Below are 22,573 nucleotides of genomic sequence, written 5' to 3'. Positions count from 1 at the left end.
ATGGGGCCATCACAGTTCCCCAGCCCCTGGCTTTTAACTGCCTTACCAAGGAACTGACACCTGTTACTTCTATGCACATTTACTTGGTCAGAACTTCTCACATGGCTCCAACCTAACTGTAACGGAGGCTGGGAAGCTGGGGTAAAGGGCTGTCTTCATGGTTTCAAAGGAGAAGATTTTGTTTTTGGCTTGATGGGTAAGAAGGGAATTTATTCAGATTCAGAGAGCAGCACGCTCCAGAGACAGAGTGTGGGCCATCACAGAGGGCGCGTGCTGCCTGTTTCTCTTATCTCTGGTTTTAATCCATTAGAGTGCCTACAGCCTCCTCACTTATCGTCAGTTGTCATATTTTTTTAAAACACTAACAAGAAGGGAACACCTGCCACTTTCTTTAATCCAGGGAAGAAGGCAAGAGATGGCCGAAGGGGTGTCACATGGCAGGAATTTTAACCTCTCCTTTATTACATTTAATCTTGTGATAATCATTTAGTCACTCCACCTTTGTGAGCCTCTTTCCTTATCTGCAAAAGGAGGATAATTATCCAACCCATCTGTTAGTTCAGACTCTACTGATTGCAAGTAGCAGAAACCAACTTGAGCTATTTGAAGCCAAGGAGAAAGCAAGAATCAAGGGCAGGAAATACTGCTGGCCTCCCTAGTACCTGGAACTGCCGGATGCCACTGATTCTGTGGATGTATGCTGGATGTCATGGGTCCTCTGCCCCCACATATACCTATATTCTTTCTAGAAACATCACCTGGATACCATCCATCCACCCCTGGATTGTATTTCAGACCTTTGATTCAGATTCCTGAGAGAAGAATCTGATTGGTCCCTTACTGTCAGTTGTCTCCTGCTGATCCAATCAGTGATGGCCAGGAGCACATGGTCATATAGTACCACCTGGCTTGGGCCCTTTCCCACGTGAATGTGGGTGGGGGAAGTCCTCAAAAAAGGTGCTGATGCTTACCTGGTTCAAGGGTTGTTGGGCTGACTGGGTGTCTGTAAGAGATCTTTGAGAACTATTAATATAAAGTGCTGCATAAATATGAGCTGGCAGGGCGATGTGTTGGGAACCTTGGAGATTGCAGTGCCCTGCAGAGGGGTGGGAGAGATGATATTGCTGTGGGAGAGAAGTTTTGTTGGAGGCAGGGGAGCTGTTTGTTGGAAAGTCATGGAGCAGAGACTGACGGAAGTGGACAGGACTAGCATGGTACATTGCCTGGGTCAAGCTACGTTTACAGGCCATTAGACCATAACATTGTAAAAGAAGGAATACTTTGAGTGTGCTTTCACCCCTGTAGTTGAAACTGAGATTGTGGAAATGAAGTTAGTCCAGATTATGGTTCTTTAGTCCTTGTTCGGAGAAGGCAATGGCAAGCCACTCCAGTACTATTGCCTAGAAAATCCCATGGATGGAGGAGCCTGGTAGGCTGCAGTCCGTGGGGTCGCTACTAGTCGGACACGACTGAGCGACTTCACTTTCACTTTTCACTTTCACACATTGGAGAAGGAAATGGCAACCCACTCCAGTGTTCTTGCCTAGAGAATCCCAGGGACGGGGGAGCCTGGTGGGCTTCCGTCTATGGGGTCACACAGAGTCGGACACGACTGAAGTGACTTAGCAGCAGCAGCAGCAGTCCTTGTCTAACAGGGTCCCAGTGGGCCGACTCTGAGCAAGGCGTGTCACTTTCCCTGGGCTGAGCTAGTTCGGCTCTTTGAAGATGTCCATGTAACCTGGGGATTAAGGCACGAAGTCTGGAATGAAACGGTTGGGTCTGGATCCTCACGGTTCCCTTGCTAGCTGTGTGACCTGGGGACATTTGCTACCCTCCTCCAGTCTGTGGCCTCACTTGCGACAGGCAGATACTCACACTGCCTACCTCATAAGGTTATTGCGCCAGTTACGTGAAATGAAAGCTCGGTAAAATATCAGCTAGTGTGGTTAAGGGGAGCCAAAGCTGCCGGGCGCCAGGGCCCCGGGCCAGTGCGGTGACGCAGTGCTCAGTGCGCTTGGCCCAGAGTGAACGCGAGGCCTTCGGGGGTGGGTGGCGCGGGAGGGACGGTGGGCGCTGCGGGGGCCTGGGGACCCACCACTAGCGGCAGTCTGCGGGCTGGCGCTCGCGGCTTCCCAGCAACTCGGGTCCTCCCTGGAGACCTGGGCCGCCCCGGCCCCTCGGAGCCGCTCCTGCGCCGGCGGTCGGCTGGGCTCCCGAGTTCAGCGGCCCCTTCCCTGCAGTCTTGGGAGGTCCTGGCTCGCAAAGCAGAGCCAGGTTGAGGATTAAACTGCTTCCCGTGCTGAAAGCAGAGGGAGTGTCACCTCCTCAAAAACTTGTGAAGATCTCTTCAAAAAATAAATGAAGAACGCCCCCAGAGCACAGGACAGTTTGAGGGCCGAGTTACTCCGACGCCCGGCTGCTCCTCGGGGCGCGGGGCCGGGGGGCTTCGTCCCCCGCGGGGACTCGAGTGCGGCGCGCGGCTGAGCGCGGGGCAGGGCTGCGGGCCCGGGCGAGCCGCTCTCCCCGCTCGCTCGGACGGCGTCTGCTGACGGGGAGCGCCGCGCTCCGGCGGCTGAGGGCGCGGGAGGCGGGCGGGCGGGACGGGGGTCCGGGCGCCGCCTCCCCGCCGACCCGGCCCGCTTGCGCCCGGCGGGGCCCTGCAGGCCGGGCGGGGAGGGGCAGCGCGGCGGGGGAAGTGCGGTTCCGCGGCCCCCTCCCTGCCCGGCTGGTTTCCTGGAGGCCCCGGTTTCCACAGCTCCTTCTGGAGAGTGAAGAGAAACCTCAGCAGGAGGATGTGTTCAGTCTCCAGGCGACAGTGTGTGTCTCTGTGTGTTTCTGTGTGTAACTGAGAAGAGGTAAGGAAGCTTGGGGGAAAGAAAATCCCTATCTTGCTGGCCTCCTAGAATGGAAGAGTCTGGTGCCCTAGACAGATTTTAGCAAGCTAGCCAGTGCCGCCTGGAGCAGCTCTTTAAGACTCACTCATCCTTTTGTCAATGAGTATCAAAGGAGAAAATATCAGAGAAAATACTAAGTCATTCATTACATGTAACCTAACCACATGGCAATTTACATCCTTATGTATTAGCTAGTGATTTTAGTGAGAAATCTGATCTTGAGAGCTTGAATAGCCTTTGCTGTATTGGGGGGAAGCTTGGCCCCTGGGATTTCCCACCCTTTGTTTAGTCTTTAGTGTTGAAAGTGAAAGTGTTAGTCCCTTAGCTGTATGGGACTCTTGGTGACCCCCTGGACTGTAGCCCAACAGCCTTCTTTGTCCATGGAATTCCACAGGCAAGAATACTGGATGGCTTGCCATTCCCTTCTCCAGGGGATCTTCCCCACCCAGGGATTGAATCCTAGTCTCCTGCACTGTGGGCAGATTCTTTACCAACTGAGCTACCAGGGAAGCCCAAGTATAAAAATTGGGAAGGATGGCATGTCTGCTCTCTAAGCAGCTTGTGAGTGACAAATGCATTTCCACTTCGGGCTGCTAGGGGTTAAGAGCCAGATCTTCTTCCTTGACACCGTATCCCTCTTTGGCTTTCTCTGAAGATGTGGCCTGCAGGGTAGCCTCAGGTGTGGGGAGTTTGGGAGGCAGGACATGAACTTGACTGCATCCCGTCAACACTGGCCAGGCCACTGTCAATCAGTTCTCCAGATCCTCCTGGGGAACCCTTGAAGCAAGGTGTGGGGAAAGGTTCTTGCTTTTGGGTCTCAGAAAAAGGCTAGTTCTGGGCCTGAGTTTAATTCCAAGTCATGATCAGCCCGAGGGAAACAGCATTGTCAGGTAGACTGGATTTTCTACTATTGAGGCTGTGCCTTGGCCTCATGCCTTCCATTCTGGCCAAGAAAGGTGGAGAGGGGTCAGTAAACTTGAGTACACATAGGCGGGCATCCTGGCCGTTTAGCAAGGGGTCCTCACACCCAAGTGACAGCATGGAGGGGGGCTCCTTCAGAGGTTGAGCGCTGAGACCAAAGTCAGGTGGCTGGACTCTCTTCAGCCCCCGCCTCTGTCCCCTCCTTCTTGTGAAACTTGGAAGATTGTGCTAATAGATTATTCTTGTCATATACAATTGAATCTGAGGGAGATGGTGCTAGCTGCAGTGGCTTCTTCATCTCGTGGGGGTGGAGAGCACTCAAGAACTTTCCAAAGTCTTCTGTTGAGCATGAAATAGGTGCTGCATGGAGCATTGTCTGGAACTTCCCGAAGAGAGGGGAAAAAAAATACGTAGTTCATGCTTCTGGAGAAATTCAGTCTAATGGATGAACCAACCAGCACATTAAAGGAACATGAAGGGCCTGTAAAGTGACAAACATTCTTGTTTACTTGTAGAATCTTAGACCAGAATTAGAATGTGTGTGAGGTGGGCCCAGGCACGGGTGAGTCAGATGCTCCCCAGGTGTTTCTTATGCACAGCCAGGGTTTCAGGCCACCCTCCCGTGCAGTGTTCACAAATGGGGATGGTTTTGTCCCCCTGGGAGACACTGGCAGTGTCTGGAGATGGTTTTGGCTGTCACACATACTGACAGGAGTGAGAGCATCTTGTAGGGAAGTAGCACACAGCAGGGTTTGGAGGTAGGAGAATGTGGTTTGGGTTTGCAAAGAAGAAAGCGGTTCGTGGTTTCAGAGAGTCAGCCGAGATCCGGAGTTGGTTCTTCAGCCTGATTCTCCCCAGTGTGGGTTGTGTCTTGTCCAGACACTTTTGGTTCAGACATCAAGCCCCTCTGACTGTGTTTGCTGTGTGTGTCAGTAACCCTCGGCCCTGTTGTGAGGGAGGTGAAGGAGCTGGTGTCAGGTACCATCAGCCTCAAGGGCCCAGCCCCACCCTGGGGACTGCCTTTCCCTGAGTCCATGCGAGAGGGAAAGCTACGGCACAGAAACTCACTTTCCTTCTGGCTCCAGGAACAGGCCTGAGTTAATGACTTCATGGCCCCATTGGGCATTTATTCCCTACCTCTTAGAAAAGGGTGAGGAAGTGGCCCTTGTCGGTCGAGCCCATCGTGGGACCAGGCTCGTGGCAGTTGGTCCAAACGTATTTTTGAATAAAGAGTGAATCCCTAACGAGTGGGAGATCAGAACCTTTTATTGTGAATTGCCCCATTAGTAAGCGCGCCTTGGGCCTTGGTTGAATTAGGAGAGACAGAGTGGTGATAAGGAGGACAGTCTCTACAGTCACGAATTTCCATGGAATAGGACAGGTAACCTGAAGCAAGTGGGTGCTTCCCGTTTCCCTCTGGAGTGGCCACTGAGGAGCCATTTCTGCCCTCTGAGGGTGACCCAAAAGTGCATGTATGGTGATCCTCCCAGGGCGCCGCTGTCCGAGATCCAGCCACAGGGTGGGACGAGCAGAGCCAAGGCAGGAAGCGCAGTTGTCTGTGTGCATGTGTATGTGTGAGCTTCTTTTGCTTAACGTGATAGTCTTGAAATTCATCCATGTTGCTGTATGTATAAAGTGTGTGTGTGTATGTTCTCTTTTATTGCTGACTAGTTGTCTTCCATTGAATTGAGAATCCACAATTTCTTTTTTTTTTTTTTTAATGAAGAGCACCTCAAAGAGAAATAGACTTCTCTGAAAAAGCCTGAAATGTTCTTTTTCAGAATCTGTGAATTTCTGTGTTTATTTATGGGCTGTGCTAGGTCTTAGCTGCTGTGTGGGCTTTGCTCTGGTTGCTGAACAAGGGCTTCTCACTGCGGTGGCTCCGCTTGTTGTGGAGCCCCGGCTCTACGGCACGCGGGCTTCAGTAATTGCAGCACTCAGGCTCAGGAGTTGCCATTTCCAGGCCCTAGAGCGCAGGCTCAGTAGTTGTGGCCCACAGGCTTAGCTGCTTCTCGGAATGTGGGATCTTCCTGGTCCAGGGATCGAATGCGTGTCTTCTACATCGGCATGAGGATTCTTTACCCCTGAGTCACCAGGGAAGCCTCAGGAAGCACAGTTTAATCAGAATACCTCCTCTTCTCTGGTCTGGTTATAGGTAGCAAATGCTTTGAGCTGCTTTTCTCTGCCTTTGAGGCCTCGTTTCTGCAACTCAGGAGAAAAGGGTCCCTGGTGTCTCAGGCTCAGGCTAGGGTGGGGAAGGTGTGTTTCCGAGGTTGCCTGTGATAGGAAGCCGGTCCCATGCAGGGCGTCCTGCCCTCTCACAGCCAGCCCCTGGGGGTGTGCCTGTGCTTGGGCCCGTTGCTGGGTCTTGGCTGGCTTTGTCCCGTGGAGCTCCCTGTACCACCCTATCTGCTCCTCAGTGATGTGCAGTTAGAACCTTGCTCCTTGATGTCAGGTCCCCAGACCAGCAGTACCCATGCTGCCTGGTTAGAAATGGAGAGTCTTGGGCCTCACTTGAACTGCACACGTCAGCCTGCATTTTAACAAGATGCCCAGGTGATTTGTGGGAAAAGACTCTGATGCTGGGGGGGATTGGGGGCAGGAGGAGAAGGGGACGACAGAGAATGAGATGGCTGGATGGCATCACCGACTCGATGGACATGAGTTTGAGTGAACTCTGGGAGTTGGTGATGGACAGGGAGGCCTGGCGTGCTGTGATTCATGGGGTCGCAAAGAGTCGGACACGACTGAGTGACTGAACTGAACTGAAAAGCCTGAGGAGTGCCCTGCTAGAAGACTGTTCTGCTGAGGAGGCACCTGGGAGAGTAGCCTCTTTTGAGCAGCATAGGTGCTGTGTTTGTAGAGGGCTTTAGGACAGTGTTTCTCAAACCCTGAGGTGAAGGACCGGTGGTTTATTTCATTCATCTGGGGACGGATATGTGGCCTAATCAGCACGACCATCACAAGTCTGACATATCGGGGCTGCTCTGTACGCTTTCTCTGTTCAGAGAGACAAGTCTGCCAACACACGCCTGAGTGTGTAACTATCAAACTGCTGGGACTTCTCTAAAGCCTTCTTTACTCTCTCTTCCTGTACTTATCTCCCCAAGGACCTACAACTAACAGTTTGTTCTGCAGATCTGCTTTAAGTGATCTTGGTCTAGGGCCCCATCTTCAGGGTCAGACAGACATGAATCCTGCTTCTGTCACTTCCCTGCTGTGTGTTCTTGGGCAGCTGTTTAACCTCTCTGAGTCTTAGTTTTGTCATCTGTAAGTCAGAGATAATAATGCCCATGCCTCATAGGGCTGGAGTTAGGGTTAACTGAGAAGGCGTGGGTGACATGGATGCATACTTGATAATATGCTGTGCTGTGCTTAGTCGCTCGGTCATGTCTGACTCTTTGTGACCCCGGGGACTGTAGCCAGCCAGGCTCCTCTGTTCATGGGGATTCTCCAGGCAAGAATACTGGAGTGGGTTGCCATGCCCTCCTCCAGGGAACCTTCTCAACCCAGGGCTCAAACCAGGTCTCCCACCCTGCAAGTGGATTCTTTACCATCTGAGCCACTAGGGAAGCCAAAGAATACTGGAGTGGGTTGCCATCTTTTCCTTAAAGGAATGTTCCCGAACCAGAGATTGAACCCAGGTCTCCTGCGTTGCAGGCAGATTCTTTACTGTCTGAACCACCAGGAAAGCCCAAGAATACTGGAGTGGGTAGCCTATCCTTTCTCCAGGGGATCTTTCCGACCCAGGAATTGAACCAGGGTCTTCTGCATTGCAGGCGGTTTCTTTACCAGCTGAGCTACCAGAGGAGCTCATGCTTGATAATATTGGCTGTCAAATGTGGGCAACAGCATCATTGTTATTGGTTGCTGTCTTGGAGCATCTGAAAATGAGGACAGTGGCCCCAGTTAAGGGGTACCATTGGTTTTAAAAATATTTATTTATTTGGCGGTGCTGGGCCATTAATTGTGGTATGCAGGATCTTTTTAGTTGCGGCATGTGGGATCTAGTTCCCAGCCCAAGGATGGAACCTGGGCCCCCTGCATCGGGAGTGTGGAGTCTTAGTCAGTGGACCGCCAGGAAAGTCCTTAGATACCATTGTTTTTATGAATAGATAGACAGTGGTCTTTACATGTGTAGAACAGAAACTGTCTTCCCCCTGTGAATTTCTGATAGTCTGGGACTGCTGGTAATGTATTTTCCACTATGTGAATTCAAGCAAGAATTGGCACAATGCTGGAACTTGTTTTTCAGTGACTGAAAGAAGTAAAAAAATGCTAGGTAGGAAATCCCTTTCATCCACAGGGCCGGTCTGTTCACCTTTCCCTCTCCTCCCCCACAGCGTGTCTCTTGGATACTCTCTCCCAAGAAGGCCAAGGGGATTTTCAGTGCTAAGTTGCCTAATTCTAAACTGCCAGCACATCCTCTCTTTCTGGAGAAATTCAGCTTCCCTCTTGGCTGTTTCATTAGCATGTAAGGAAGTGAAGTGTAAAAGTAGAGGACTCAAGTTAAAAGATCTGTGTCCTGGAGTCAACTTAGCAAATCATTGATTGCGGTATCACCTCATTGGCCCACATTTGTTAACCTCTTTTTGGGTTCCAGACCCCTTTTATAATCTAAAGAGAACTTTGACAGTCACCTTTACCCTGAAAAGTGCATTCACACCCAAACACATTAAATTGTGCATTTTATGTCCTTGGGGGGAGGTTCATGGACCTCATGGAAACCTCAAGGACCCTTGGCTAAGCAGCTCCACTAGGCTCATTTCTCATGTACTAGAATATCCAAGTGGCAGGTTTTGGAGTCAGAGTGCAGGAGTCTGAATCATTCCTCTGCCGCTTGCTGCCTTGTTGAGCTGAGGTAAGTTCATTATCTCCTCTAAGCCTCAGTTTCCCCATCTGTGAAGTCAGGACAAGAACAGTCCTTACCTCACTGGGTAGTTGTGAAACTAGGTGAGGTGGTATTTGGCAGATGTCTATGTGGTGTGATTAGTGTTTGGCCTACAGGATGGCCCACTGCCCCCTGGAGGAATCCCCCTTGGTGGCAAGAACTCGTGCCGTCCTTGTTTGAGAGCAAACTGTATTTGGACTGAGACCATGAGGTTTTCCTTGGGATGGGTGGGGAGTGGCTCCTCGACACACCTCTGGGAACTTTGGAGAGCTGGACAGCTTTGGACTGAGGCTCCTAGAAGCCCTGTTGGCCCAGCTGCTCCCGTTCAGTAATTTCCATGTGCCGTTGTTGGTTTTGGCTCTGGGCTCTAGAGCCCTGCCTCAGGAGCTTCCTTGAAACTAGACGCCAGACCCAGAGGAGCAGGGAGGAGGAAGGAAGATTGAAGACGCAGACTTTCTCTCCCTCCTTAATTAACTCTGACTCTTTTGCTCCCTGGGCTTTCAGGCTGTCTGCAGCCCCAGCAATTAGTGGGGGTGTTAACTGGGGTCAGGGCCTAGGCTGGGCTTCAGGGAGCTCCTGAGACGGCGTCGGGGGGAGGAGAGAAGTGCCCGTCTCCTGGAATGAGGGCTTCCCCCCTGGCTGCCCGGGCCGCTGCCCGCTTCGAGCCGAGCTGCCTCCAGCTCCAGCCCCACACTCAGGCTCGGCTGCCCCTAGATCGGCAGGAGCTAAGGGATTCCAAACCGCGGGCCCCCGCCCACTGGGCCTTAATTGCATTAACGCACAAAGCAGGGGTGGCCGCCCTGCCTGTCCCCAAGAACAATCGCGTCCTGTTCTCACGGCCTGTTTTCCCCCAGCTGCGCCTCCCTTTCATCTCGGCCTCTTTCCCAGGGATGCGGGGCTCATTCCCAGGAGACCAGCATGTGCTTTCTAACCTCCTTCCTTCTTCCCTGGTCTCACTGGTTTTGTGAATCCCTTTCTCCCCCCTCTGGTTCAGGAGCCCCATCCTGAGTTCCTATCCAGTCCTGATTTTAGACTGTATGGGTGAAGGGTTTGAAGAAAAAGATTAACGTGTCTGTTTTTGCTTCTCATTTGCATGTTGTCATGAGAGGGGAAGAAAATGCCCCCACTTTATTATTTATTTTTTATAGTATTTCATTTATTTATTTAGCTGTGCTGGTCTTAGTTGCAGCACACAGGATCTTGTAGTTGTGGTATATGGGATCCAGTTCCCTGACCAGGGGTTGAATTCACGCCCCCTGCATTGGGAGCACAGAGTCTTAGCCACTGGGCCACCAGGGAAGTCCCCATAATGCCCCCACTTTATAATTATGCTCCACTGGTCCTAAGATATCTTCCGTTGGTTTAGAATATGATAGTTTTAGGAGTATCATCACAGAAACGTTTTCCATGAATCCACACATGTTTTGATGCAGCAGCAAGGCTGGGTACTGCTTCCACCTGATTTAGGGGAAGGAAGGGGCTTGTCACCAGCCTCACGGCTAGGAAGTCACAGAACAGGGACAAAACTCTAGTCTGACACTCAGGCCCTTCCTGCCTCCTTGGCTTCCTGAGAGCAGACCTTTTTCCCTCCACCCCAGGGTCTCCGGGCTCAGATGCTGGCAGCAGAGGACATCCAGGGGACCCGTCAGTGATGGTGAACTTGAGCTCCTTGCCGTGAGCTATGAGCATTTCTGATCTCTCCTCTTACTCTGTCTCCTCCCCAGCTTCAAGGGACAAGGACGTCACTTTTCTCCTGTTTCACTGTTGCAATTATTCCAGGTGCTTAGTCCTTTAAAATCCGCAGAGAAGGTGCTTCCCTAGTCCTGTCCCCATTCCAGTGGCTCCCAGTCCTGGCCCCCAGCACGAGCGCCTGACCCTGTGACGCTGGAGACTTCTCGGTCAGCAGGACCTGTGTGGGCTGCTTTCTGGACTGGGGCAGCCCTGCGCAGCTGGTGACCAGCCTGCAGCTCCAGCCTCAGGTCGGGCCCAGAGCCTGGGCGGCTGGGTGACCGCTTGGCTCTCCGGGGAGGAGCCTTGCTCGCAGAGCCCAGCCTGCTGCAGGAGGCTCAGCCCCTGTAATTAGTGTTGTTTTGATGATAGCTGGTGCCTTCCTTCACTTTAAACCCCTTTCCTCCTTCACATTTTTGCAGGGCTCGGAGACCTGCCGTTCTGCCTCCCTCCAGCCTTCCCAGGAGGCTCCTGAGCCCCATATGGTAAAATGCGTCCCTCTTACACCCTCGCACTGGCGGGCTTTGTGGCACAGGCAGGAATCCTTTCAGCCAGGGGTCTCCAAGGGACCCTGGAACCCTCGGTGGCAACTGTCTTCTGCCCCCTCGCCTGGGGCAGGGCACCTGTCTGGACTGTTTCAGTAGGCATCTTTCACCAGAATCCTTCAGAGCACTTTGAGGGCTAATGGGCTTTTTGTTATGTTCCCTGGCTTTCCCCATGTGCCTGCAATGCAGGAGACCCAGGTTCAATCCCTGGGTGGGGAAGATCCCCTGGAGAAGGAAATGGCAACCCACTCCAGTATTCTTGCCTATAGAATCCCATGGATAGAGGAGCCTGGTGGGCTTCAGTCCATGGGGTCGTGAGCAGTCGGGCACAACTGAGTGACTAACACACACACATACACACACGAGAATTAAGCCCCCTGGGAAGGGTCCCCCACTGGCCTGCTGGCCCACGCGTGAGCACCGATGCCCCGGGGCCTTGGACTGCAGCCACACTCATGCAGTCTCATTGCTTTGGGCTGCCCACGCTGGGGCTGTGCCATCCCAGAAAGGCTTCATCCTGACCCCTCAGACACACGGACTTTAGTCAGAATGTGTTCCTCTCATAAATCAACTGTACTTCAACTTAAAAAAAGTGCTCTGCTTATCCCTGTGTAGTTTGTACTCTCATTAAAAAAAGGGGGGGGGATGCTTAATTTCCCACAGAGATCGTTCTGGTAATTTAAATATTGCCACCGATTTGGGCTTCCCAGTGGCGCCAATGGCAGAGAACATGCTTGCCAATGCAGGAGACATAAGAGATGCGTGTTCAATCCCTGGGTGTGGAAGAGTCCCTGGAGGAGGTCAGGGCAAATACTCCAGTATTTTTGCCTAGAGAATCCCCGTGGACAGAGGAGCCTGGCGGGCGACAGTCCCTGGGGTCGCAGAGTCAGACACGACTGAAGTGACTTGGCATGCACACACCGATAGCATTTGATTATATTTCCCTCTTTTCATTTTTTAAATTTGTATAGCCTCTTAAAAATTAATTGTAATCTTACTGATTACACACTTGAAAAGCTTTGTATGTAGCCTTTTCATGTAACACTGTAGAATGAGCATTTTTAATGACATGGTGTGGTTTTAAAATATTTTCAGTGACTATGACATTGCTTCCTTGTGTATTCCCTATTGTTGACCACCCCGACTCCCAGCTCCTGTTGAAGCCTCAGGACTTTGTGGAGCATGACGATCAGGAGCCATTGTTGGGGTTGTATGGGCGTAATATGAATCCAGAGTTGCCTGGGTGCTGGGAGGAGGGGCCTGGGGCCCTGAGGGATGGAGGCTCCCAGCATGGCCCCTTTGGCCCTCGGTGCTAGAGCCCTTGAAGTGGGTCTCTCGTTTGAACAGGCTGTGTCTGTCTCAGGAACCTTCTGTGGTTTATACAGAGGTGAGGCTGGGTCCAGGTTCACGCTGGCTCTCAAGGCCCATCAGTTGAGTTTCATTTCCAGGCTTGGGCCTGGCGTGGTGGCCCAGGTCCCAGGAGCAGGCAGTTGTGAGCCAGCTCGGTCTCCTTCCTTGAGCTGTTGGCTTTTTGGACACTTGCTCTATCCCTTAGCCAGGGCCTTCTTCTGAAGGTCTGTGCTCACCCTGGCATCATCAGGTGCCATGCACCCTGCCCTGGAGGGCCTGGAGACTGCAGGGGCCTGGGCTTAGCCACCTGAATGGCAGGACAGACACCAGCTTTTTCTCCCAGTATCTCTTAACTATACTTCTGATGAGGATAATGACGAATAATAATCATAATGCTAATAAGCATCATCCTTTCAGTTCTGTTGATTTATACCCTTTCCCCTTTCTTGTGAAGGGGTTACGTTGAGGCATCGAGAGTTTGAGAGTTTTCAACTTGGCTTCCAGTCCTGGCTCTGTCCTCTGTAAGTTCCATTGTCACGTATCCACCGAGCCTCAGTTTCCTCATCTGTACAACGAGAGCAATGATGCCTGACTTGCCAAGTTGATGGGAGGATCAAATAGGAGTATTTCTGTAAAATTCTCTGGCATGTAGTTGGCCACCAGTCAGTGTCATTTTGATGATGTTGTTCAGGGTCACAAAATATGCCAACCTCAAAGCCAGAGGGACTTGTCTGCCCAGTCCCTCCCCTGCTCATGTTTCCCTGGAGTCCCTTCAACCGTCCACTTACCTCGCCAGCTCCAGGCAGGAAGCTTTCCTGTTTGGCTGATCAGAGGAGGCTGGCCCAGCAGATCTGTGATTGTTTTCAGCTGCTTCTGGATGGGACGTCCTGCCAAGTCAGGCCCTGCTCTCCTTCACCCCGCTAATCTGAGTGAAGGTAACTAGGACCCTTTCCTCTGCCTTTCCCCTCAGACGGTGTTGAGAAGGCAACTCCGAGTGAATGCACGGTGTGGCATCCCAATTCAGTGTCTTTGCGGCCACACTTGTCTGCAGGTTCTTGCTAGATCATCCCCTCTCCCTGCCCCACCTCCCACCGCCAAAGAAAACAACAGCGTGAAGCCAAAGAGAGAGTCGTCTGGGGACAGCCTCTGGTTCTGAGTCCTTGTGCCCCAGTCTGAGGCCATTTAGTTGGCTGTCTGCTCTCAGGAGGCCGTGAGCTCTAGCCTGGCTAGACAGAGCTTGCCTTTGAGACTTCCAGAGAAGAATCTTATAAACTTTCCAGCCATCTGCTCAAGACCTTGAGTTTTGAGTGTCATTCCCCCTGAGGCCATGAACCAGTAGCAGCGGCGTCACCAGGGGGCTAGATGGCAATGCAGATTCTTCAGGCCTCAGACCAAACCTCTACTGAGTTGGAACCTGCATTTTAACAAGACCCTTAGGAGATTTGTTTGCGTGTTAAAGGTGTTGAGAAGCACAGATTAGAGCAGTTTTCAACCACAGGTGCCCACTGGAATCACCTGGAGAGCTGTAGAAAAGGAACCGATTCCCTAGGTCCTAGTCCAGACGACTGAGTCAGAATCACTGAGGATAAGATCTAGGCATTGGCATTTTTAAAAAAGAAACAAACAAACCCCAAAACTTCCTAGGTGATTCTGATGTGCAGTTGGAGTGGAGAGCTGAAGTAGACAGAACCTTGTCTTCGGGATGGATGGTCCTGAGAGAGACGATCATGACAGTAATGCTAAGAGTTGCTATATACTGAGCTTCTACTCCACAGGAAAGGCTTTATTCTTATCTGGAATCTTCTTCCCAAACCTGAGGCTTTGAGAAAACTGAGGGTCAGAGAGGTTAAAGTTAGGTGCCTTAGATCATGTAAGTATTGTGGCTGCAACTGTCTGCCTAGAGGCTTCTTTTGCCGTGACTTCACTGTTACTGAAGCTCATAATTGTTTCAAAGGGCCTGATTCTTGGAAAATCTTGCTGGTGATCCTTTTCTTTTTCAGTTTCAATGAGACCTTCAGACTTTGTGGTTTCAGGAATGTTCAGTTTGAGGAAAAGCATACCAGCTTTTAGTCTTCAGATTTGTGAGTCTCTTAGAGAAAGGGGTTGGGGGTGAGGTCAGTGACAGACATGTTGCAAAGGAATGATGGGAAAATCTTACGGAAAAGGACATATTGCCAAAGGTCAGAGAGAACCTGACCCCCCTTATTTATTTTAAGCTAGCTGTGCGGGTCGGAGCAAGTCCCCTTATCCCTGTGGACCCAAACTCCTCCCCTCCTCCCCCAGGGGGGACTCGCTGCTCTTTCCAGTTCTGCAAAGCTGAGTTCTAAGATAAAAGTGGGGAAACTAAGGCGTCGGCCAGAGAGAGCCAAACTCTGGGCCCTTGAGCAGCTGGGGGGCAGTGCTGGGAAGGCATGGAGAGCCCGGCAGAGTGGAGCGTCCACGACCCAGGAGGAACCCTGACGCCGCCTCCCCGGTCCTGAGCCTGCAGAGAAACCTGGCGAGAAGCAGAGAGAATGAGAAACAGCCCTTTCTTTTTGTGTTTTGAACTTCATCCAAACCTAACTTTTAAGTTCGAATAAGGATTTGAAAATCAGCCTGGGGCTCCCACGGACTCTAAATCCAGGTTACTGTGTGTGTCTTCCTTATAAAGTCATGGACTGTCTGTGCTTGGGGAATGGAATGAGTGAGGGGGAAGGTTTCACTGCTTTCTTTCCTGGCTTTTCCTTTCAAGAAACACAGCACCCTGCCCTTCACATGGGCCTGTGGTGCATTTTGATGCATGATTGGTCCCTGCAGCCACTCTGAGCCTAGAAGGGTGTGGGGGACCCCCATTTATGCAGGGAAATCGTGGGCCCAGAGATGCCAAGTGAGAGCCCTGAGGGCACAGCCTGGCCTTGAATCTGGGTCTTTTGATTCCAAGCCTAGCACTCCTTTTCCTTCATCCCACTTCCCTAGGGTCCCCCTTCCTGGCCTTCCAGGGGACCATCAGTTGCCTCCTGTAGACATAGCTCATGAAATAGCATCAATTTCCAGTGATCTGGAGTGTGTTTTTTGTTATATTTCTTTATTTTTTTGGCTACGAGGCTTGTGGGATCCCAGCTCCCCAACCAGAGTTCAAACCTATTGGAAGGTAAAGGCTTAACCACTAGGCTGCCAGGGAAGTCCCCTGGAGTGTGTTTTAAAACAAGCTTTTAAAAAAATTATGTAACCAATATACAGCTCCATCCCTTTCATTAGAAGTTTCAGGTAATTCAAATGGGCCCCCTTCGACCACCTCTTCTCCCCATCCCACCCCCACCCCTCAGAGGCAGCTGCTGATGACGCTTTGATATGAGTCCTCTGAGCCCTTTTTAAAACATGCAGTTTGCATATGTTCAGTTCAGTTCAGTCGCTCAGTCGTGTCCGACTCTTTGTGACCCCATGGACTGCAGCACGCCAGGCCTCCCTGTCCATCACCAACTCCTGGAGTTCACTCAAACTCATGTCCATTGAGTCAGTGATGCCATCCAGTCATCTCACCCTCTGTCTCCCCCTTCTTCTCCCGCCTTCAATCTTTCCCAACATCAGGGTCTTTTCATATGAGTCAGTTCTTCACATCGGGTGGCCACAGTATTGGAGTTTCAGCTTCAACATCAGTCCTTCCAATGAATATTCAGGACTGATTTCCTTTAAGATGGACTGGTTGGATCTCCTTGCAAGTCCAAAGGACTCTCAAGAGTCTTCTCCAACATCACAGTTCAAAAGCATAAGTTCTTCAGCCTGTGTTACTGATGGATTACTGTAATCTCTAACTATCTTGCTTGCTTTAATTGCCAGCTGTGTGTGTGTGCGTGTGGAGAAAGCAAATATTCTAACATTACCTTCAGCAAGATAAAACCAGAATGTAAATCAGCTGGGCTGGTGGTTTAGAGCAGTGTGTCTGTAGCTTGGATGTGCATGGGGTAGGAATCATGCATAGATTTTGCTAGAACGCAGATTCTGATTCAGTAGGTTATGGAGTAGGGGCTGGGATCCTGCATTTCTTAGAGGGTCTCAGTTGGTGCAGACGCTGCCAGTTGGAGACCACCCTTTGAGTAGGGTGAGTTGACTGCGCTTGCTCTAGAATTGAACAGACCCACTGATCCTTGTGGACTTCCCTGGTGACTCAGATGATAGAGTCTGCCTGCAATGCAGGAGACTCAGGATTGATCCCTGGGTTGGGAATATCCCCTGGAGAAGGGAATGTCTACCCACTCCAGTATTGCCTAAAGAATTCTCTGGACAGAGAAGCCTGGCAGGCTATAGTCCATGGAGTTGCAAAGGGTCAGACACAACTGAGCAACTAACACTTTTTCACTTTCATTGGACCTTAAGGGCTTTCCTGGTGGCTCAGCAGTAAAGAATCTACTTGCAAAAAAAAAAAAAAAAAAGAATCCACTTGCAATCCAGGAGTCACAGAAAAGAGACGTGGCAACCCCCTCCAGTATTCTTGCCTGAAGAATCCCATGGACAGGGGAACCTGGCAGGCTACAGTCCATAGGTTCACAAGGAGTCACACACAACTGAAGCGACTTAGCACGCACACACATTGGACCCTAAATGCTCACTGAGCTTGGCAAATGTGTAAGCTTTCTGTGCTTGTAAACTGGGGAGAAGAGAAGGACGCTCTACCCATAAGACTGATGTGAAAACAAAATGAACTAGGATTGGTGAAACACCTAGTCCAGTGCCTGGCACACAGTGAATGCTCAGTAAATATCAGTTGTTAGTATCATCTGGAGACAAAGAGCATAAAGTTGTCCAAGCCAAACAGAAAACACTTGCTGGTTGGCTACTATTTGGGGCTATTTGTGTAGTGCATTTCTCCATTAATTCCTTTAATATTATCATTATCACCATATCAGGATTTTTAATATGTCTCTTACGGTATTATTCCCACGAGCTTATGGGTAACTTTATCTCAGGGAGTGTGTGTAATTTAACCAGATCCACAAGCTAAGAAGTAGCAGAAATAAACTTACACCCAGGTTTTAGGTCTAATGCTTGCCATGTCCCTTGCAGCTACCTTCTCTTGAGAATCTGTTACACTCATGGCCCAGCGGGTGGTGTGTAAGTTATAGCCTCTGAGTATGGCTCCAGGGAAGGAAAGACACAGGCTTAAAACTGTTTTTGCTCTCACAGCTGTCAAAAGAAAAAAAAAAAAACTGGATCCCCTTACGTGTGTGTGCGTGTTCAGTTGTTCAGTCATGTCCGACTCTTTGTGACTCCATAAACTATAGCCCGCCACGCCCCTCTGTCCATGGAATTTTCCAAGTAAGAGTCCTGGAGTGGGTTGCCATTTCCTACTTTAGGGGATCTTCCCGACCCCAGGGATCGAACCCGAGTCTCTTACTTTTCCTGCATCGGCAGGTGGATTCTTTTACCTCTGTACCCCCTGGGAAGCCCTATACACTTAAAAATTCACATAAACATTTTTTTCTCATAACTTTAAGTAGAGTGTATTTCCAGGCTTATTGTATGGCATGTTCTTCAAGTATATGTTCATGAAAGCCTAGAATGGCAAATACGGTTCCCTCGGTTGTGGAAAATGTCTGCTGTAGCTCTTAATTCGCAAGGCCAGATCTTGCTGTTAGACGATGAACCAAATCACGCTTTGTGTTCGAAAAAGTCTGACTCCATTGTTTGATTCAAATAAATGTGTTAAGCAGGCATCCTCACTTCCTAATTCTAATCCTGGAATAACCAGATGGGTATGCATGGTAGAGTCCGTCTTGGTAAGATAAGGCCAGCTCCCTTCTCGGTGTCCATCCTCAGGAGACTCCTTCCAGGAGTGCCACGTTCTTGAGTTGTCCCTTTGTTTGCTGGCTTCTGTCAGGTCAAAGTGCCAGGGCAAAGCTGTCATGGCCTTTCTTTTAGGAAGTCTTGAGGAGGGCTACCTTGAAGGAGAACTGGTGGGCTCAGATGGTTCCCAGCACATCGATACGGAAGGACACCACGGGGAAGTGGAGGTTCTGGAAATTGATTCCCTGAAGGCCTGCCACATCAGGAAGTTAAATTTCCCAGATGTACCTTGGTGGGCAGACCATCAACCAGATGCCTCCTGGAGAGGCTGCCCTGGGTTGTGGCTCTGTGAACATTACCTTGCTCACTTCAAAGCCTGTGGCTCTTTGGGAGTCTTTGGTGGAGCGGGGACTGTGCCCGAACCTCCCAGGGTCTCCCTGGTGACAACTCTGGCCCTGGGCCCGTGTTTCTCCCCAGTTCCTGGCAGTTGGCTAGCGGGGGCGCTGATGGGGCAGTGACGAGCGGCAGAAAGGCGCACTGAAGCCTGGGCCTGCTGAGCGCTTTCGTGGCCCCGGAGCAGTCCACTTCCCCCACCGGGAGAGCTGGGTGCCTTCCCACGGCAGCGACCCAAAGCCAGCCAGCCTTGGGTGTGCTGGGAGAACTGGTCCTCTGAGCTCGTCCCCTGCCTCAGGGCAACTCACTTGCATCCTCTCCTCCTCGACATCTTTGTCTGTGAAATGGGCTGATGCGGCAGGCGTTTAGCCTTCAGAGACCTTGAAGTTGGACAGACGCTTGTTTTTGAATCCTGGCTCTGTCACTTACTAGCTGTGTGACCAAGTCACATGCCCCTCTGTGCGTGCCTCCACACGGGTCAGTGGGCGCTGACAGTGTCTCTCTCAGGGGCTGCTTGGGGCGATACAGGAGACGATGGCTAGTGAGCGCGCTCAGAAAACAGTCTTGCCGTGGTTACACTGTTCCTCGGAGGAATTAAGCAAAAGACGGGGTGGCGTGAAGGCCTGGTTGAGACTCTCCGAGGGCAGGGCGCCCCTCCCTGGGGTGGCACCACACGCACGGAGGCGCTTCGTGGGTGTCACCCGATAAAGGGCAGAGTGCGCCCTGCCACCTGCTGAGCTCCCTGCTGGCCTCCTGCCTTCTTGCTCCCCAGGAGGAAGAGCCTGCCCCTAATTGCTCCCCACTTTCCCTGCAGCCTGAGGGCTCTGGGGTCCACCCTGTGGGGACCTGTTGGAAGCCTTGCTGCCCGGCCTCCCCCACTGAACCCTTTCTGGCGGATGGGCCGCAGGCTCTCAAGCCTTCTGTTTGAAAGCTGCCCTGGTTGGATTTCCTGAGGGCCTCTCCCGGCAAATGTTTTAGAAGCAGGGTCGACTCCACCCCTCTGTGCCTTCCCCGCAGGAATTTTGTCATCTTGTCTAAACCGACTTTCAGCTGGAACTTAGTCTCTTCTCCTCCGCCCCAGAGGGGTAAATAAAGAAACAAAGCAATGCTCCTGTGCACCTTGGGATCTGGCCCTTTCAAGGAGTCTCTTTGTCAAGCAAAGAATCCTTTTGTAAAGTGAATAATGATCACTTTGGACTTCGGTTGGGATTTTTTTTTTTTGTTCAGGGTCTTTCTCAAGAGTGGGGGGTCATGCTAATTTGTAGGCTTGGGGGCCGGTGGGGTGGGGTGGGGGCAGGCCACCACGTCCCTCACAGCAGCTGAAAGCGCTCTTGGTTGGCTGCTGATCTTCTGATTACCCTTCTTTCTTCCAGTGTCTTCCTGTCAGGGCTCTGGCCCACCGACATCGATCACGCAGGCCCGGAAGGTGGTGACGGTTTGTGTTTCTTGCTCTGTTTTGTTCCTTTGCTTCACTGATCGCGTCTCCATGGAAACAGGTGCAGCCTTTGTGCTCCTTTTGCTTTGGGCAAATCGATGCCAACTGGGGATTTTTCTTTACTCTCCACCTTCTTTGGGATCAAAGGGAAAGGTGGGGGCCAGGCAGGAGGACCTGCAGTGGCCTGGAGCTCCTGGAGTGGGGGACACCTCCCCCAGGAACCATGGAGTCAGTCCTCCAGTCGGGGACCCCTGCCTGGCCTGACCTGTGTGGGGGTGCCGTGAGTGTCATGAGGTCCCGGGTGGAGCATGTGCGCTGTGGTCTATGGACACTCAGCACCCCCACCCTGGGCTCCCTAGACTCAGAGGTGGCTACTGGCCACTGGGAACAGGAGGCTGGTGGGAGAGCCGCTCCTGCTGGCAGGAACTTTGGGCGAGGCCTTTAACATTTCCAGGGCTTGGTTTCTCATGAGAGGGCGGAGAGGTTTTGAACCCCTTTGGTCCTCGGACCCCTTAAGGAAGCCCCACATCTGGGTAAACTGCAAAAGCACTCTCATATGATTGTTCGATAGTAAATAGTAAATTCTGTGTTTCATTCGAACCAGTAAGTTGTGTAGTTTGACATGAAACTTCAAAATCAGGAACCTCTCTCTAGACTAGACTGAACATCCCGTGTGTGATTCAGGCTCCCCGCCCCCACCCAGGGTGTCCTGCGTTCTTGGACTGATCGTGACCTACTAGGGGAGACTTCTGTTCCAGGCCAAGGCAAAAGCGTTGGCCTGAGCAACCCAGGAACAATAGATGGGCTTTGTGTCCTTGGAGACCTCCCAGTGGGCGTGCCCACCCAGGACAGGGCTTCCTGAGCGGGTTGCCTACCACACTCCCGTGGTCATCTCTGTCACTGCTGGCTTGACAAACTGTGTTATCCCGCAGGCGAAACAGGAGGCTTCTATCAATCAGTACTACACTCACGCCAACTTTACTCACTGACTAAAACTGCCAACTCCACACTTCATTTCAATGTCAGAACTCTCTACGCCATCTGTTTGTCAAATGTGGCAAAGGGTTTTTTGAAAAAAGTATTTATTTATTTGGCTGTGCCGAGTCTTCGTTGCGGCATGCGAGCTCTTCGTTGTGGCACGCGGGGTCTAGTTCTCTGACCAGGGATCGAACCCTGGGCCTCCTGCGTTGGGAGCTCAGAGTCTTCGCCACTGGGCCAGCAGGGAAGTCCCGCAAAGGGTGAGTTTAACCTCAGATTTATGTTGTTCGGGAGCCTCCCTTGAGACTGGAGCTAGAGCCAAGTTGTCTGAGGAGACCTCCGAGTATGTCAGTGGCCTCGTGGTGACAGAGGCCAGGTGGTCCGGTCTCCTGCCTGCAGAAAGGCGCTTGCTGGAGGGAAGCACCATTCAAGGGTCCTTCCAGGGAAGTGTCTCTCTAACCCCTCTTTACAGTCAAGAAAGTTTCTTCTGGAGTCTCATCCTGTTTTATCTGTTCTGTCTTGAAGAAAGAGAACAGAGACCAGGTATCCTTGCCGCTTCACCCAGAGACCCTCAGGCTCCCACTCAGCCTCGGCCAGACACCCCGATCTGGCGGGGTTGCCTCCTCACTCGTGCGTGTTCCGGCAGAACAGGGCCCGAGTTCTGTTGGTAAGACCAGGAGAATGACAGCCGCCTCACTGGGTGGTTGTGAAAATTAAATCCTGCGGGACGCACCTCCACAAGTGCCTGGCGTACGGTTCGTTTTCAGTCACTCTGTTGATTCTAATACATTTTCTTTCCTGCCTACCTTTTGTGGGGGGGTGTGTGTGCTGTGCCCGAAGCATGTGAGTGGATCTTTGTTTCTTGACCAGGGATTGAACCTGAGCCCCCGGCAGTTGAAGCAGAGTCTTAATTACTGGACTGCCAGGGAAGTCCTTTCCTGCCCACTTTAAAGCCACCTGGATTTCTTGCTTTTCTCCACAGCTTCCCCTGAGTGAAGCCCCCTGGGCCACTGAACCATCTTCCTGACTAGCCTGTCTCTGGGCCCAGAGGGGCCAGGTGGGGCAGGTACACAGAGGCCCTGGGTGGCACTGGCCCTGTTCCTGATGCTAAACCTCCTAGAGCTCCCAGCTAGGACCGCTGACTTCTGGGCTCTCCCAGAGGCTGCAGAAGGGTCCCTGGCACCTCACTGAGAGACCTTCAGCATAAACTGCCCCTGCTACCGTGGACGGCAGCCTCGAACTGTGCTTTGTCCAAAGGGAGACGTGTGGAATCGCTATGAACCCCTATGCCCAGGAGCAAGGACTGCAGAGGGAGCTATTTTTGTCCAGACTTTACTCTGTCTTTCCTTTGAACCATCGGTATCATGGCAGAGGATTGAGAGGAGGAGCCATACTGCCCGGGTTCTGACCCAACTCTGCCACTGTGGGCACCCTTCCTCCCTGCGTCTTAGGTTTCTCCGTGGCACATAGGCAGTGCTTAAGAAAATATTTGCTCTAATTTCCCGAGCATTTTGAAAAAATTTCCATTGTTTGACTTTAAGTTTCCTCCCCTCCCTTTCTCCCGATCTGCATAAATATACAGGCAGACCTCAGGGATGTTGTAGGTTCACTTCCAGACTGCCATGGTAAAGCGAATATTGCGGCAAAGTGAGTCACACATGTGTTTTGGTTTCCCAGT

The 22,573-nt window shown here is 51.6% G+C and overlaps 1 protein-coding gene across 2 annotated transcripts in view; it reads left to right on the top strand.

Moving 5' to 3' along the window:
* CUEDC1 (CUE domain containing 1) overlaps window positions 1-22,573 on the top strand; it is an 88,392-nt gene that overhangs the window by 13,110 nt on the left and 52,709 nt on the right. The window contains exon 1 of one of the 2 annotated variants that reach the window (XM_055399205.2): window positions 19,896-19,917. The exons of the other annotated variant lie outside the window; for it this stretch is intronic. The gene's annotated coding sequence lies outside the window, so the exon portion shown is untranslated. Of the gene's footprint in view, window positions 1-19,895; window positions 19,918-22,573 lie in introns of those variants that run through there. 2 annotated transcript variants of the gene reach the window in all.

Source organism: Moschus berezovskii, chromosome 20 (genome assembly GCF_049115385.1).
Source record: "Moschus berezovskii isolate FMDL1 chromosome 20, NW_MosBer_1.0, whole genome shotgun sequence".
NCBI lineage: Eukaryota > Metazoa > Chordata > Mammalia > Artiodactyla > Moschidae > Moschus > Moschus berezovskii.
This window is presented reverse-complemented; position numbering and strand designations above follow the sequence as displayed.